The sequence below is a fragment of the Oncorhynchus mykiss genome, chromosome 21 (genome assembly GCF_013265735.2).
Source record: "Oncorhynchus mykiss isolate Arlee chromosome 21, USDA_OmykA_1.1, whole genome shotgun sequence".
NCBI classification, from domain to species: domain Eukaryota; kingdom Metazoa; phylum Chordata; class Actinopteri; order Salmoniformes; family Salmonidae; genus Oncorhynchus; species Oncorhynchus mykiss.
Genome location: NC_048585.1, coordinates 29,831,749 through 29,846,251, shown reverse-complemented (window position 1 = coordinate 29,846,251; position 14,503 = coordinate 29,831,749). Strand labels below are relative to the sequence as shown.

The 14,503-nt window shown below is 44.9% G+C and overlaps 1 protein-coding gene across 2 annotated transcripts in view; it reads left to right on the top strand.

Moving 5' to 3' along the window:
• Nucleotides 1-14,503, top strand: part of LOC110500204 (metabotropic glutamate receptor 8) — a 224,196-nt gene that overhangs the window by 32,058 nt on the left and 177,635 nt on the right. The window lies entirely within an intron of this gene.

Genomic DNA, 14,503 nt, shown 5'->3' with positions numbered 1-14,503 from the left:
GTTAAAAGCGCAGAGAGCATCATGAAGAACAAGGAACACACCAGGCAGGTCCGAGATACTGTTGTGAAGAAGTTTAAAGCCGGATTTGGATACAAAAATATTTCCCAAGCTTTAAACATCCCAAGGAGCACTGTGCAAGCGATAATATTGAAATGGAAGGAGTATCAGACCACTGCAAATCTACCAAGACCTGGCCGTCCCTCTAAACTTTCAGCTCATACAAGGAGAAGACTGATCAGAGATGCAGCCAAGAGGCCCATGATCACTCTGGATGAACTGCAGAGATCTACAGCTGAGGTGGGAGACTCTGTCCATAGGACAACAATCAGTCGTATATTGCACAAATCTGGCCTTTATGGAAGAGTGGCAAGAAGAAAGCCATTTCTTAAAGATATCCATAAAAAGTGTCGTTTAAAGTTTGCCACAAGCCACCTGGGAGACACACCAAACATGTGGAAGAAGGTGCTCTGGTCAGATGAAACCAAAATTGAACTTTTTGGCAACAATGCAAAACGTTATGTTTGGTGTAAAAGCAACACAGCTGAACACACCATCCCCACTGTCAAACATGGTGGTGGCAGCATCATGGTTTGGGCCTGCTTTTCTTCAGCAGGGACAGGGAAGATGGTTAAAATTGATGGGAAGATGGATGGAGCCAAATACAGGACCATTCTGGAAGAAAACCTGATGGAGTCTGCAAAAGACCTGAGACTGGGACGGAGATTTGTCTTCCAACAAGACAATGATCCAAAACATAAAGCAAAATCTACAATGGAATGGTTCAAAAATAAACATATCCAGGTGTTAGAACGGCCAAGTCAAAGTCCAGACCTGAATCCAATTGAGAATCTGTGGAAAGAACTGAAAACTGCTGTTCACAAATGCTCTCCATCCAACCTCACTGAGCTCGAGCTGTTTTGCAAGGAGGAATGGGAAAAAAATTCAGTCTCTCGATGTGCAAAACTGATAGAGACATACCCCAAGCGACTTACAGCTGTAATCGCAGCAAAAGGTGGCGCTACAAAGTATTAACTTAAGGGGGCTGAATAATTTTGCACGCCCAATTTTTCAGTTTTTGATTTGTTAAAAAAGTTTGAAATATCCAATAAATGTCATTCCACTTCATGATTGTGTCCCACTTGTTGTTGATTCTTCACAAAAAAATACAGTTTTATATCTTTATGTTTGAAGCCTGAAATGTGGCAAAAGGTCGCAAAGTTCAAGGGGGCCGAATACTTTCGCAAGGCACTGTAACTGCTGGGTTGCAGGTGTTTGGTCACTTTGTTGGGTTCTTTTCTTTAAAAACACTAGGTTATTGATGCTGGGTGCTGGGTTATTGGTGCTGGTTTATTGAGATATGACCCAGCGGGGATATGACCCAGAGGGGTAGTTTAGTAGGGGCGTGGCTTTCAGATATTTATTTTTATCCACCCATGAGAGTAAATGTCATTCCTGTTCATCTGTTCTGTTGCATAGTTAATACATTTTGAGATTGAAAATCTACATTTTATTGTAGCGTCACTGTTGCCTACATAAATGTATGAGTTCTTTAAATTACAAAATTATTAAAGTTATTACATACAGCTACTGTTAATGTGATTCAGCTCTTTAGGGGTTTAACAACTGTCCCTGGATCAGTGACCAACTGCTGTCAGAGCTCTAATTATAGCAGAGCAGACACGGACGGCTGATCCAAAAAACTGTCCTGCTGTCTCTGCTCTGCTCCGCTCTGTTGACACTGCAGGGTATATAGAGAACCAAACCCACAGAAAGAGTCTTTCATCCTGTTGGTATATGCACAGCTAGAGGAGCAGACTCTAACTGCAGTCTGAGGGAGGGAAAGACTTCAACTCATCGGTGACTGTTCTCATCGGTGACTGTGACTGTTATTGGGATGGATATTCACTCTTCAAATAGGGTGGTTGCAACATAGGTTGGGGTTTGGACAAAAGTAGTGCACTATATGGACTGTGGATGCAGGGCCGGTTCCAGGCATAAGTGACATAAGCGGCTGTTTAGGGGCCTTCATTTTTTTTAGGAACTCAGTCGGGGTCTCAAATTACTATGGAGAGTACGACTAGTGGAATACACAAGATGCAATTTAGAAATTTGTTTGTGAATCAGCCGTTTGTCTCTTTATTATGTCAGTGACTGACAGTCACTCAATTAGCCATGTCAGCTAACAATTTTTATATTGGTAAGTCTAAAAAGTCTAGCCAGCAATCTAAATTTGTAGTAATCATGGCTGAATACTGACTGACACACAGAGCACATGCCCAGGGGCCCTGACCTCCAAAGGGGTTCCCATTGATTTTGTTAGTAATTCTCACTCAGATATCATGACATAAGAATTCATTACAAAATGTGTCGAATTGCACCAAATCATATTTAAAACAGCAAAGATTTCTCTGCCCCATGGCAAAATGTGTAGAATTGCAGAAAACTTGCTTTAAACTGCAACATCTTCTCTACACCCCATGGCAACATGTAGAATTGCAGGAAAGTCACTTTAAAACTAAACATTTTTCTCTCTACTGTCAAAAGTGGGGCCAGTAAACTGTTTTTCCCACGAGGTAGTGTTAGTGGTGGTGGTAGAGGTGGTATTGGTGGTGGTAGTGGTGGTGGTGGTAGTGGTGGTGGTGGTAGTGGTATTGCGCCCCAACCTTTTGAAGGGTGCCTGCAGCCATCAGATCACTCAGCAGTAGCCTACAGTGGATTGAATGGTGCTGCTCTGATCTCATCACTGCTGTGTCAGTGTCATAGCTGGTATGGCCTGTAGGTGTGTTTTAGTCTTGGGCTGTGGTAATATATGTCAGCCATCATCTGTGTCACTATCAGAGATGTGTAGTATTCCCATATTGCTACCCGTACACATTAAGAGGATGGGTGGATGAATTGTTTATGTATAGTACTGTACTTTTCACCACAAACCAGAACTACACACACACATACACACCGAGCTTCTTGGGTGCATCATTCTATGTCTTCACAGGAAGTGCCTCTTCGCGATGTCAACGTGAAGTTAACATCCTCCGCTGCTCACCACAAACCCATCCACCCCTCCTTCCTTCCTTCCTCCTCTCCATCCCACTGCGCGACACGGCTCTCTTCTCCTCCGTCGTCTGCACTCCTCCTTTCCTCCCTTCATCTCTCCCCAAATGCGTCATGGTTCTCTCCTTCACTCTATCCCTCCATCATTCTATCCCAAAGTGCAACCTCTCACTCCATCCTTGAGTAGTACGGTGTGATTCTCCTCTCGTCTTCCTCCCCCTCCTCTCTTCCCTCCCTCCTTCCTTCTGCGGTGTTCCTCAGAGCGTGAGCCACAACCATTACCAGCCGTCAGAATGGCACACAGCACCTCTCCTCCCTGTGGAGGGCAAGCAGTGTTGTGAAAGATGTGGTTTCTGGCTAAAAGTGGCTCCTGGGGAATTAGTCACGTAATCTCCCCCCACCCCCTCCCCCCAAACATTTCCTGTGTGCCAGTAATTACGAATCGCAAATTGACTCAATGGTGTGTTTGTGTATTTGTGTGTGTGTCAGAGGACCAGAGAGTATCAGTGTACAAAAACTGAACAAATCTCCACTCAGAAAGGCCACCAGGCTTCTCATGTAATATTAATCAGGTAGCAAGAGAAAGAGAGGGAAAGAGGAAGATATGGAAGCGATGCTCCTTTAGCCTTTTATCCACTAAAATATTCATCCTGCTGTAGCTTTCCTGGCCTGCTCTACTCTACATCTGTACACCCATATCTGGGAGTGCATACAAAACTCTCTCCATCCTCCATGGACAGACACAGCGAGCTAGACTCGGGATACTCATTGGTGGGGGATGAGGTGAGTTTACCCCTTACAAAGTGCTTTGAGCCTCTTGAAAAGCACTCTGGAAGCCGAGCAAAAGACAAATTTCCTTCGCAAGAAGGAATTCTATTCTATTCCCTCTTGTCTGATACCTGTGTGTTAATTCACATATCTGGCCTTCACTTTGCCCTCCATTTATGACCATTCAATGATAGAGACCATTGTGAAGTCATGGAGCGTGGAGCAGCCATCGGGGGGGTTGTGAAAAAACCATGGGATGAGTCGTAGTTTGATGATGTTATTAAACAGCTCTAGGTCACCCCGAACCTCAATCTAGCACGCAGGTCACACACACACACACACACACACACACACACACACACACACACACACACGCACACGCTCTCACACACACACACACACACACACACACACACACACACACACACACACACACACACACACACACACACACACACCTGTGTATGGAGTTGGCTGGATTGTCACTGATTGCAGTACTCTGGCACTGTCTCACCAGACTAGATGGATAAGTTGTACCTGAAGTTCATTCATTCTCTATGGTGTTTTATGATGCCCCAGCCACAGTAGTTAAGCTTGAGGGGAGTCAGTAGATTGAGTGATAAAGCTTAAGTTGTGTCTCAGTTTGGGGCAGTTGGCACGGTAATGTCTGCCTTTACGAGGTGAGAGAGGAGGACATTGGGGTGCACTGATGGGGAACCCCCTGATTCCTCTCTCTCTCACTCACTCACTCACTCACTCACTCACTCACTCACTCACTCACTCACTCACTCTCTTACCCACTCCCTTCTCTCTCTCTCTCTCTCTCACTCACTCACTCACTCACTCACTCACTCACTCACTCACTCACTCACTCACTCACTCACTCACTCACTCACTCACTCACTCACTCACTCATTCTCTTACTCTCTCCCCTTCTCTCCCTCTCCTTATCTCTCTGTCTTCTCTCTCTCTCTTTATCTCTCTGTCTATCTCTTACACCCCCCCCCCCCCACCCCCCCCCCCACACACACACTCAGTGTGTACGTGTTTTCTCAGGGGTGTTAGCCCGTGAACGGGGGAATTCAGGAAGAGCAGATGAGGCTTGAAATTCATTTTTGAACAACAAGGAAAGTTTTCCCCCCTTGCCTGGTTAAATGACACTTGTGTTCCTGCAAGCATGAAATCCTTTGACAGAAACAGCTACCTCCTGCTCCCCAGGCTCTACGGCTAATAAATCAGATAGACAGAGAGAGAAATGGAGGAAGGAAGAGAGGGAAGGAGAGAGAGGGTGGAGGGAGAGAGGAAGAAAGGGTGGAGGGAGGGATGGATGGATGGAGAGATAGAGAGGAAGAGAGTGGGAGTGAGAAAAAGAGAGAAAGAGAAACGGATGCGCGTTTGACGTGCGCCCTCAGGCCCTGGAAGATTACCCATGCCGCACTACAACCACAGCCCGCAACAAGACAGGTGCAGCCAGCAGGTGGGTCACATGATGAATGGGTCCGTCACATAGAGGAATGCTGGTCCACGTAATCCTCCAACCTGCTGAGAGGGAGAGAGGTAAGGGGGGGGGGGGGTCTGGGAGATAGAGAATGATACAGGAACCATAGCTCTGTGATAGTTGACACATTGAGTAGTAGGAGTGAGTCTGTCTGTGCCATTAGCATCTTTCTTGGTCTGAGTATGTGTATCAGATGTGTTTGGTGTGTTTATGACACCTGTTCTATTCCTGCAGGGGAGATTTTGTGTCTCTGTCGTCTAATCTTCTGTAATGAGATGCTGATTAGTTGTACCTCATCTCACCTCACTGACTCTCTACCTCTGAGACACACTAACAAGGGGATCAGTGTGTGTGTGTGTGTGTGTGTGTGTGTGTGTGTGTGTGTGTGTGTGTGTGTGAGAGAGAGATATGCCTGGGTGAGGTTGCGTATTTTATAGAAGTGTTGCATTGTGATGTAGAGGAGTGTTACATATTTAACATGCAGTAAACAGAAGCAGGTCTGTAAAATTAGTCAGAGGAACAAAACACTGCCAGCACCGTATGGCAACAGAGAGGAGAGAGGGAAGGAGAGGGGGATGGAGAGACACATGGAGAGAGAGTGGGAAGGTAAAGAGAGGGGGAGAAGGAAAGAGAGTGAAAAGGGATGAAGTCCACACAGCAAATTGGCCAGTGTTACCTAGTGTTGATTTTGCAGTATAACATTTATAGTGTTGATTGAGGTGTTCAATTAACTCTGTAAGTAAAATAACTCAAGTGTTGGTGTTAATAACCAGTGTTAAACCAAAACCACGCCCATCATTATCATATTTCCCTGCATGCTGTGTTGCAGGTGGATTTTTTTGGAATTGAATCAATATCTATTGATTGATTCATGAATTAATTGTATGCTACTCAAATAAAAATAACTTACTTTTTTTTCTAAACTAATCCAATCTGTTATTGCACCCATCACTGAAATAGTTATTTCAGTTTAGATGGTCGAAAACTAGAGTTTCAGGCCACTGTGTTAGGGAAACTCTAGGCCCTCAAAATAAGGTCTTATGTAATATGTGTTGCAGTGCCTTAAATAATAATATTAACATATTTGCTTAGAGTCACACTTGAAAAAAAACACAACTAAAAATGGATGAATGCAACAACCATGTCTCTGTCACTAACAAATAAAGTCATGGGTGGTAACTCTACAATTCAATTGAAAGGCAAGGCACTCTGGGAAATATGCAAATAAGGTTTGACACTAAGTAGCGTGTTACTTTAACACTGAAAAGTGTGGACCAGTACACTGAACCACTGTTAAAATGAACACTCTCAGTGTTGATTTAACACTGGAGAGTTAGCTGTGCAAATCAGCACGTTCCTAGTCCTTCTAGTTCCATAGTTGGAGGAGAGGAGCTACAGCATATCTGCACTGCAAGGACCTACTGCTGACTGACAGCTGTTCACAGATCGTCAGTGCTGTGTGTGCGTGCGTGCGTGCGTGCGTGCGTGGGAGTGTCTGCAATACTAGTTTCCTGTGAGAATATGAAACATATGTTTGTGTGGGTGGCTAACTATCAGGACATTGCTCTCTCTCTCTCTCTCTCGCTCTCTCTCTCTCTCTCTCTCTGTGTGGTCAGTGGCATTGGAGATTGGAGACACACCCTTCAAGACATTTTTGTCGGAGAAGCATTCGTTTAGGCTGAAGTATTTTGCTTGAGAACAAATGTTGAACCTCTTGAAAGAAGCATGTCAGAAATCCTGTTGCTGCAGTGCTTTCAGGCTGATGGAAGTGTGTGTGTGTGTGTTAGGAGAGATTAGTGTGTGTGTGTGCGTGTGTTTGTGTGTTCTACGAAGGCTTGGAGAGAGCCAAAGTAGCTCCATTTCAGAGCCTTCACCCAGAGTTCACACGCTCTGACCTCTACAGTGCTAATCACCAGCTCAGAGAGAGAGACAGAGAGGGAGACGGTGAGAGAGAGAGAGGGATGAAGAGAGTGAAAGAGAGAGCGATGGAGAGAGAGGGAAGGAGTTTGAAGTTGAGAGGAGGGGGTTCTAAAAGCACTCCGGCCTTGTAAGGGTGGAGAAAGAGAGAGGGATTGAGAAGAAGAAGAGAGGATTTAAGCAGCATGGAGCAGTACTGTCAGACTCATCATAGGAACTCTCTCCTTCCGCCTGGGGGCACAGCACACTCATACTCCCACTGCTCTCTACTAATGGGGCACACACACACACACACACACTACCGTTCAAAAGTCTGAGGTCACTTAGAAATGTCCTTCTTTTTGAAAGAAAAGCCATTTTTTTCCCATTAAAAAATAACATCAAATTCATCAGAAATACAGTGTAGACATTGTTAATGTTGTAAATGACTATTGTAGCTGGAAACGGCTGATTTTTAAAAATGGAATATCTACATAGGCGTACAGAGGCCCATTATCAGCAACCATCACCCCTGTGTTCCAATGGCACATTGTGTTAGCTAATCCAAGTTTATAATTTTAAAAGAATAATTGATCATTAGAAAACCCTTTTGCAATTATGTTAGCACAGCTGAAAACTGTTCTGATTAAAGAAGCAATAAAACTGGCCTTCTTTAGACTAGTTGTGTACCCGGAGCATCAACATTTGTGGGTTTGATTACAGGCTCAAAATGTCCAGAAACAAAGAACCTTCTTCTGAAACTCATCAGCCTATTCTTGTTCTGAGAAATTAAGGCTATTCCATGCGAAAAATTGCTAAGAAACCGAAGATCTCGTATAACGCTGTGTACTACTCCCTTCACAGAACAGCGCAAACGAGAGTTCAAGTAACAGACACATCTCAACATCAACTGTTCAGAGGAGACTGCGTGAATCAGGCCTTCATGGTCGAATTTATGCAAAGAAATGACTACCAAAGGACACCAATAAGAAGAAAAGACTTGCTTGGGCCGAGAAACACGAGCAATGGACATTAGACTGGTGGAAATCTGTCCTTTTGTCTGAAATTTGAGATTTTTGGTGAATGGATGATCTCGACATATGTGCTTCCCACCTTGAAGCATGGAGGAAGAGGGGTAATGGTGTGGGGGTGCTTTTCTGGTGACACGGTCAATTTATTTATTTAGAGTTCAAGGCACACTTAACCAGCATGGCTACAACAGCATTCTGCAGTGATACGCCATCCCATCTGGTTTGCGCTTAGTGGGACTATAATTTGTTTTTCAACAGGATAATGACTCAACATGCATCCAGGCTGTGTAAAGGCTATTTGACCAAGAAGGAGAATGATGGTGCTGCATCAGGTGACCTGGACTCCACATCACCCAACCTCAACCCACTTGAGATTGTTTGCGTAGAGTTGGACCGCAGAGTGAGGGACCGCAGAGTGAGCGACCACAGAGTGAAGGAAAAGCAGCCAACAAGTGCTCAGTATATGTGGGGACTCCTTCAAGACTGTTGGAAAAGCATTCCCCATGAAGCTGGTTGAGAGAATACCAAACGTATGCTAAGCTGTCATCAAGGCAAAGGTTGGCTACTCAACTATGACATTTTTATTTATTTATTTCACCTTTATTTAACCAGGTAGGCAAGTTGAGAACAAGTTCTCATTTACAATTGCAACCTGGCCAAGATACAGCAAAGCAGTTCAACACATACAACAACACAGAGGTACACATGGAGTAAAACAAACATACAGTCAATAATTCAGTAGAAAAATAAGTCTATATACAATGTGAGCAAATGAGGTGAGATAAGGGAGGTAAAGGCCAAAAGAAAGGCCATGGTGGCGAAGTAAATACAATATAGCAAGTAAAACACTGGAATGGTAGATTTGCAGTGGAAGAATGTGCAAAGTAGAGATAAAAATAATGGGGTGCAAAGGAGCAAAATAAATAAATACAGTAGGGGGAGAGGTAGTTGTTTGGGCTAAATTATAGATGGGCTATGTACAGGTGCAGTAATCTGTGAGCTGCTCTGACAGCTTGTGCTTAAAGCTAGTGAGGGAGATAAGTGTTTCCAGTTTCAGAGATTTTTGTAGTTCGTTCCAGTCATTGGCAGCAGAGAACTGGAAGGAGAGGCGGCCAAAGGAAGAATTGGTTTTGGGGGTGACCAGAGAGATATACCTGCTGGAGCGCGTGCTACAGGTGGGTGCTATGGTGACCAGCGAGCTGAGATAAGGGGAGACTTTACCTAGCAGGGTCTTGTAGATGACCTGGAGCCAGTGGGTTTGGTGATGAGTATGAAGCGAGGGCCAGCCAACGAGAGCGTACAGGTCGCAGTGGTGGGTAGTATATGGGGCTTTGGTGACAAAACGGATGGCACTGTGATAGACTGCATCCAATTTATTGAGTAGGGTATTGGAGGCTATTTTGTAAATGACATCGCAGAAGTCGAGGATCGGCAGGATGGTCAGTTTTACAAGTGTGTGTTTGGCAACATGAGTGAAGGATGCTTTTTTGCGAAATAGGAAGCCAATTCTAGATTTAACTTTGGATTGTAGATATTTGATGGGAGTCTGAAAGGAGAGTTTACAGTCTAACCAGACACCTAGGTATTTGTAGTTGTCCACATATTCTAAGTCAGAACCATCCAGAGTAGTGATGTTGGACGGGCAGGCAGGTGCAGGCAGCGATCGGTTGAAGAGTATGCATTTAGTTTTATTTGTATTTAAGAGCAATTGGAGGCCATGGAAGGAGAGTTGTATGGCATTGAAGCTCGTCTGGAAGGTTGTTAACACAGTGTCCAAAGAAGGGCCAGAAGTATACAGAATGGTGTCGTCTGCGTAGAGGTGGATCAGAGACTCACCAGCAGCAAGAGGGACATCATTGATGTAAACAGAAAAGAGAGTCGGTCCAAGAATTGAACCCTGTGGCACCCCCATAGAGACTGCCAGAGGCCCGGACAACAGGCCCTCCGATTTGACACACTGAACTCTATCAGAGAAGTAGTTGGATAACCAGGCGAGGCAATCATTTGAGAAACAAAGGCTATCGAGTCTGCCGATGAGGATGTGGTGATTTACAGAGTCGAAAGCTTTGGCCAGGTCAATGAATACGGCTGCACAGTATTGTTTCTTATCTATGGCGGTTAAGATATCGTTTAGGACCTTGAGCGTGGCTGAAGTGCATCCATGACCAGCTCTGAAACCAGATTGCATAGCGGAGAAGGTATAGTGGGATTCGAATGGTCGGTAATCTGTTTGTTGACTTGGCTTTCAAAGACCTTAGAAAGGCAGGGTAGGATAGATATAGGTTTGTAGCAGTTTGGGTCAAGAGTGTCCCCCCCCTTTGAGGAGGGGGGTGACTGCAGCTGCTTTCCAATCTTTGGGAATCTCAGACGACACGAAAGAGATGTTGAACAGGCTAGTAATAGGGGTTGCAACAATTTCGGCAGATAATTTTAGAAAAAAGGGTCCAGATTGTCTAGCCCGGCTGATTTGTAGGGGTCCAGATTTTGCAACTCTTTCAGAACATCGGCTGACTGGATTTGGGCGAAGGAGAAATGGGGAAGGCTTGGGCGAGTTGCTGTGGGGGGTGCAGTGCTGTTGACCGGGATAGGGGTAGCCAGGTGGAAAGCATGGCCAGCCGTAGAAAAATGCTTTTTGAAATTCTCAATTATAGTGGATTTATCGGTGGTGACAGTGTTTCCTATCCTCAGTGCAGTGGGCAGCTGGGAGTAGGTGTTCTTATTCTCCATGGACTTTACAGTGTCCCAGAACGTTTTTGAGTTTGTGTTGCAGGAAGCAAATTTCTGCTTGAAAAAGCTAGCCTTTGCTTTTCTAACTGCCTGTGTATATTGGTTTCTAGCTTCCCTGAAAAGTTGCATATCACTGGGGCTGTTCGAAGGCATTTAAAAAAAATAACCAGGCATCCTCTACTGACGGGATGAGATCAATATCCTTCCATGATACCCCGGCCAGGTCGATTAGAAAGGCCTGCTCGCTGAAGTGTTTCAGGGAGCGTTTGACAGTGATGAGTGGAGGTCGTTTGACCGCTGACCCATTATGGATGCAGGCAATGAGGCAGTGATTGATGAGATCTTGGTTGAAAACAGCCGAGGTGTATTTAGAGGGCAAGTTGGTTAGGATGATATCTATGAGAGTGCCCGTGTTTAAGGCTTTGTGGTGGTACCTGGTAGGTTCATTGGTCATTTGTTTGAGATTGAGGGCATCAAGCTTAGATTGTAGGATGGCTGGGGTGTTAAGAATGTTCTAGTTTAGGTCGCCTAGCAGCATGAGCTCTGAAGATAGATGGGGGTTCACATATGGTGTCCAGAGCACAGCTGGAGGCAGAGGGTGGTCTATAGCAGGCGGCAACGGTGAGAGACTTGTTTTTAGAGAGGTGTATTTTTAAAAGTAGAAGTTCAAATTGTTTGGGTACAGACCTGGATAGTAGGACAGAACTCTGCAGGCTATCTTTGCAGTAGATTGCAACACCACCCCCTTTGGCCTTTCTATCTTGTCTGAAAATGTTGTAGTTAGGGATGAAGATTTTAGAATTTTTGGTGGTCTTCCTAAGCCAGGATTGGCAGAGTGTGCTATAGCAGTGAATAAAACAAATTTGAGGAGACTTCTAATGTTAACATGCATGAAACCAAGGCTATTACGGTTCCCGAAGTCATCCAAAGAGAACGCCTGGGGAATAGGAGTGGAGCTCGGCACTGCAGGGCCTGGATTCACCTCTACATCACCAGAGGAACAGAGGAGGAGTAGGATAAGGGTACGGCTAAAAGCTATGAGAATTGGTCGTATAGAACGTCCGGAACAGAGAGTAAAAGAAGGTTTCTGGGGGCGATAAAATAGCTTCAAGGTATAATGTACAGACAAAGGTATGGTAGGATGTGAATACAGTGGAGGTAGACCTAGGTATTGAGTGATGATGAGAGAGATATTGTCTCTAGAAACCAGGTGATGTCATCGCATGTGTGGGTGGTGGAACTGAAAGGTTGGATAAGGTATAATGAGCAGGGCTAGAGGCTCTACAGTGAAATAAGCCAATAAACACTAACCAGAACAGCAATGGAAAAGGCATATTTCCATTAAGGAGAGGCATGCTTAGCCGAGTGATCATAAGGGTCCAGTGAGTAGTGAGGTTGGTTGGGGTCACGGCGATTCAGACAGCTAGCCGGGCCATTGGTAGCAAGCTAGCATAGGATAGAGGTCTGTGTTAAACAAGCCAAAGTCTAAAATCGAAAATATATTTTGACAAGTTTAACACTTTTTTGGTTACTACAGTATATGATTCCATATGTGTTATTTCATAGTTTTAGTTACAATGTAGAAAATAGTAAAAATCTAGAAAAACCTTTGAGTCAGTGTGTCCACATTTTTGACTGGTGCTATATATACACAATGCATAAATATCTATAGTGTATATAGTGTATATATCTCTGTGAATATGCCCAGTCCCTTTCTCCATCCTCAAAATAGGAATGGTAAAGTAGAAAGAGCCATCCAGCCATTCAGTAACAGCAATGTAGCATTGAAGTTATAAATAACACGCTGGCTTTGAATCCCGTTACGTTTCCCAGGGCTCTAATTGGACGCATCAGTCGGGAGAGAAGCAGCTTGTAGATGGAGAAGTTATTTTCAATGTGACGATGGATGATGCTTGGATGGATGGACGCACGTGAAAAATGACAGATTTAAAGGTGGCTGTTGCCACACAATTAGAGCTCTGTGTTAATGGAGAGGATCTTTACCTAAATACTGTAATACAGTGTTAAAGTCGCTAACTCTGACATATCACCTCTTTTTCTGTGTCCCTGTCGAGTTATACTGTGCTACTGTGTGTGTGGTTTAGTATGTTGTGCACCTGTCGACTCCTATATTTAGTGTGTGTGTGTGTGTGTGTGTGTGTGTGTGTGTGTGTGTGTGTGTGTGTGTGTGTGTGTGTGTGTATGTTCTATTGTGGTTGATCAGGACATCCCTGTAGAGGGCACTGGTCACTGAAGCTGGCACAAACGGTCTCTTTCCCTGGCACCATGCACTGGCTGGCCCTGTGTGTGTGTGTCTCTCTCCTGGCATCACTCACTAACACAGGAAGTAAAAGTCTGATGCTGGGCTTCCTCGGGCAGAGTGTGTGTTTGTGAGTGTGTGTACATGACTTAGCGTGCCTCGCGCTGTTCCCATGGTGCTTCGCGCTGCCACATGTCCCACTGCACACGCATGCACCAACACTCCTCTCCTCTCCATGTCATTTGTCACCAATACTCCTCCCATTGGTCACCAATACTTTTGGAGAACTTAGTTACCTGTCCAAAATTGTAATCAGTTACTTTTGGAGAACCCAAACTCAGTTATGTAATCTGATTACTCACAGAGACACTGATTCTGTAACCCAGGGAGAGACCGTCTGTAAGAGGGGAATGTTCTTTCATAATGGAACAAGTACAGAACACTATTGAACCCTCTCACACAGCAGTTCCGTTCCCGTCAGCTGATCTCAAGTGTTCCCATCAGCAGCAGTCCGTCTCAGTCAACGCTGTTGGCCAAAGAGATGCTCTTTTCTCTTTCTGTCTGTCTATCTCCAGTCGTCTTCTGGGTGGGATGCGATGCTGTGTTTAGTCTCGGTAGAAAGTGAAGTGTGTATGTGTGTGTGTGTGAAGGCTGTGTTCTGTCGGGGCAGGAAGTGTGTGTGTCTCATGCTGTGAATTTTTAATAGAAGTCACTAAGCGGTCCCCTCGGTGGGTCCTTCGCTTGACGTCAGAAGCGACAACAAGGAGAAAGGAACCAGAAAGAAAGAAAGAGGAGCAACCATTGATCTGGCTGCTGTGAATTCCTTCCCTCTCTTTATACGTTGATGGATAACTGTATGGCCACAGACAGGCGCTGATCCCCGATGAGCTCGCTATTCTATACACACACACCACGCACACTATTCAATTTAACAAAAGTAGAGAGCGCAGCAGGGAACATAGGATCTTAAGGCCATGTAACTGGACAGTAAAAAAAGCCCTTGTTAGGAGCATTGTTCCGCACCGTTAAACAGGAATGATTGTCTGTCCGTATCGCAGCCAGGTGGTTATTACCGATGGTTAGGCTTTAATCTATATGCTGCTGCTGGTGGTCCAGTCAATTGCTCTCTGCCTACTCCACAATCAGCCTGGCCTCCATTTCTGCAGACACACACTATGGATCCCCCCTCAACCATCTCAGATAACCAGCCAATCATTGGCTTCACTTCAATTAGCTCCTGATAGGCCAGAGAGGGAGGTCCTCCAACCAATA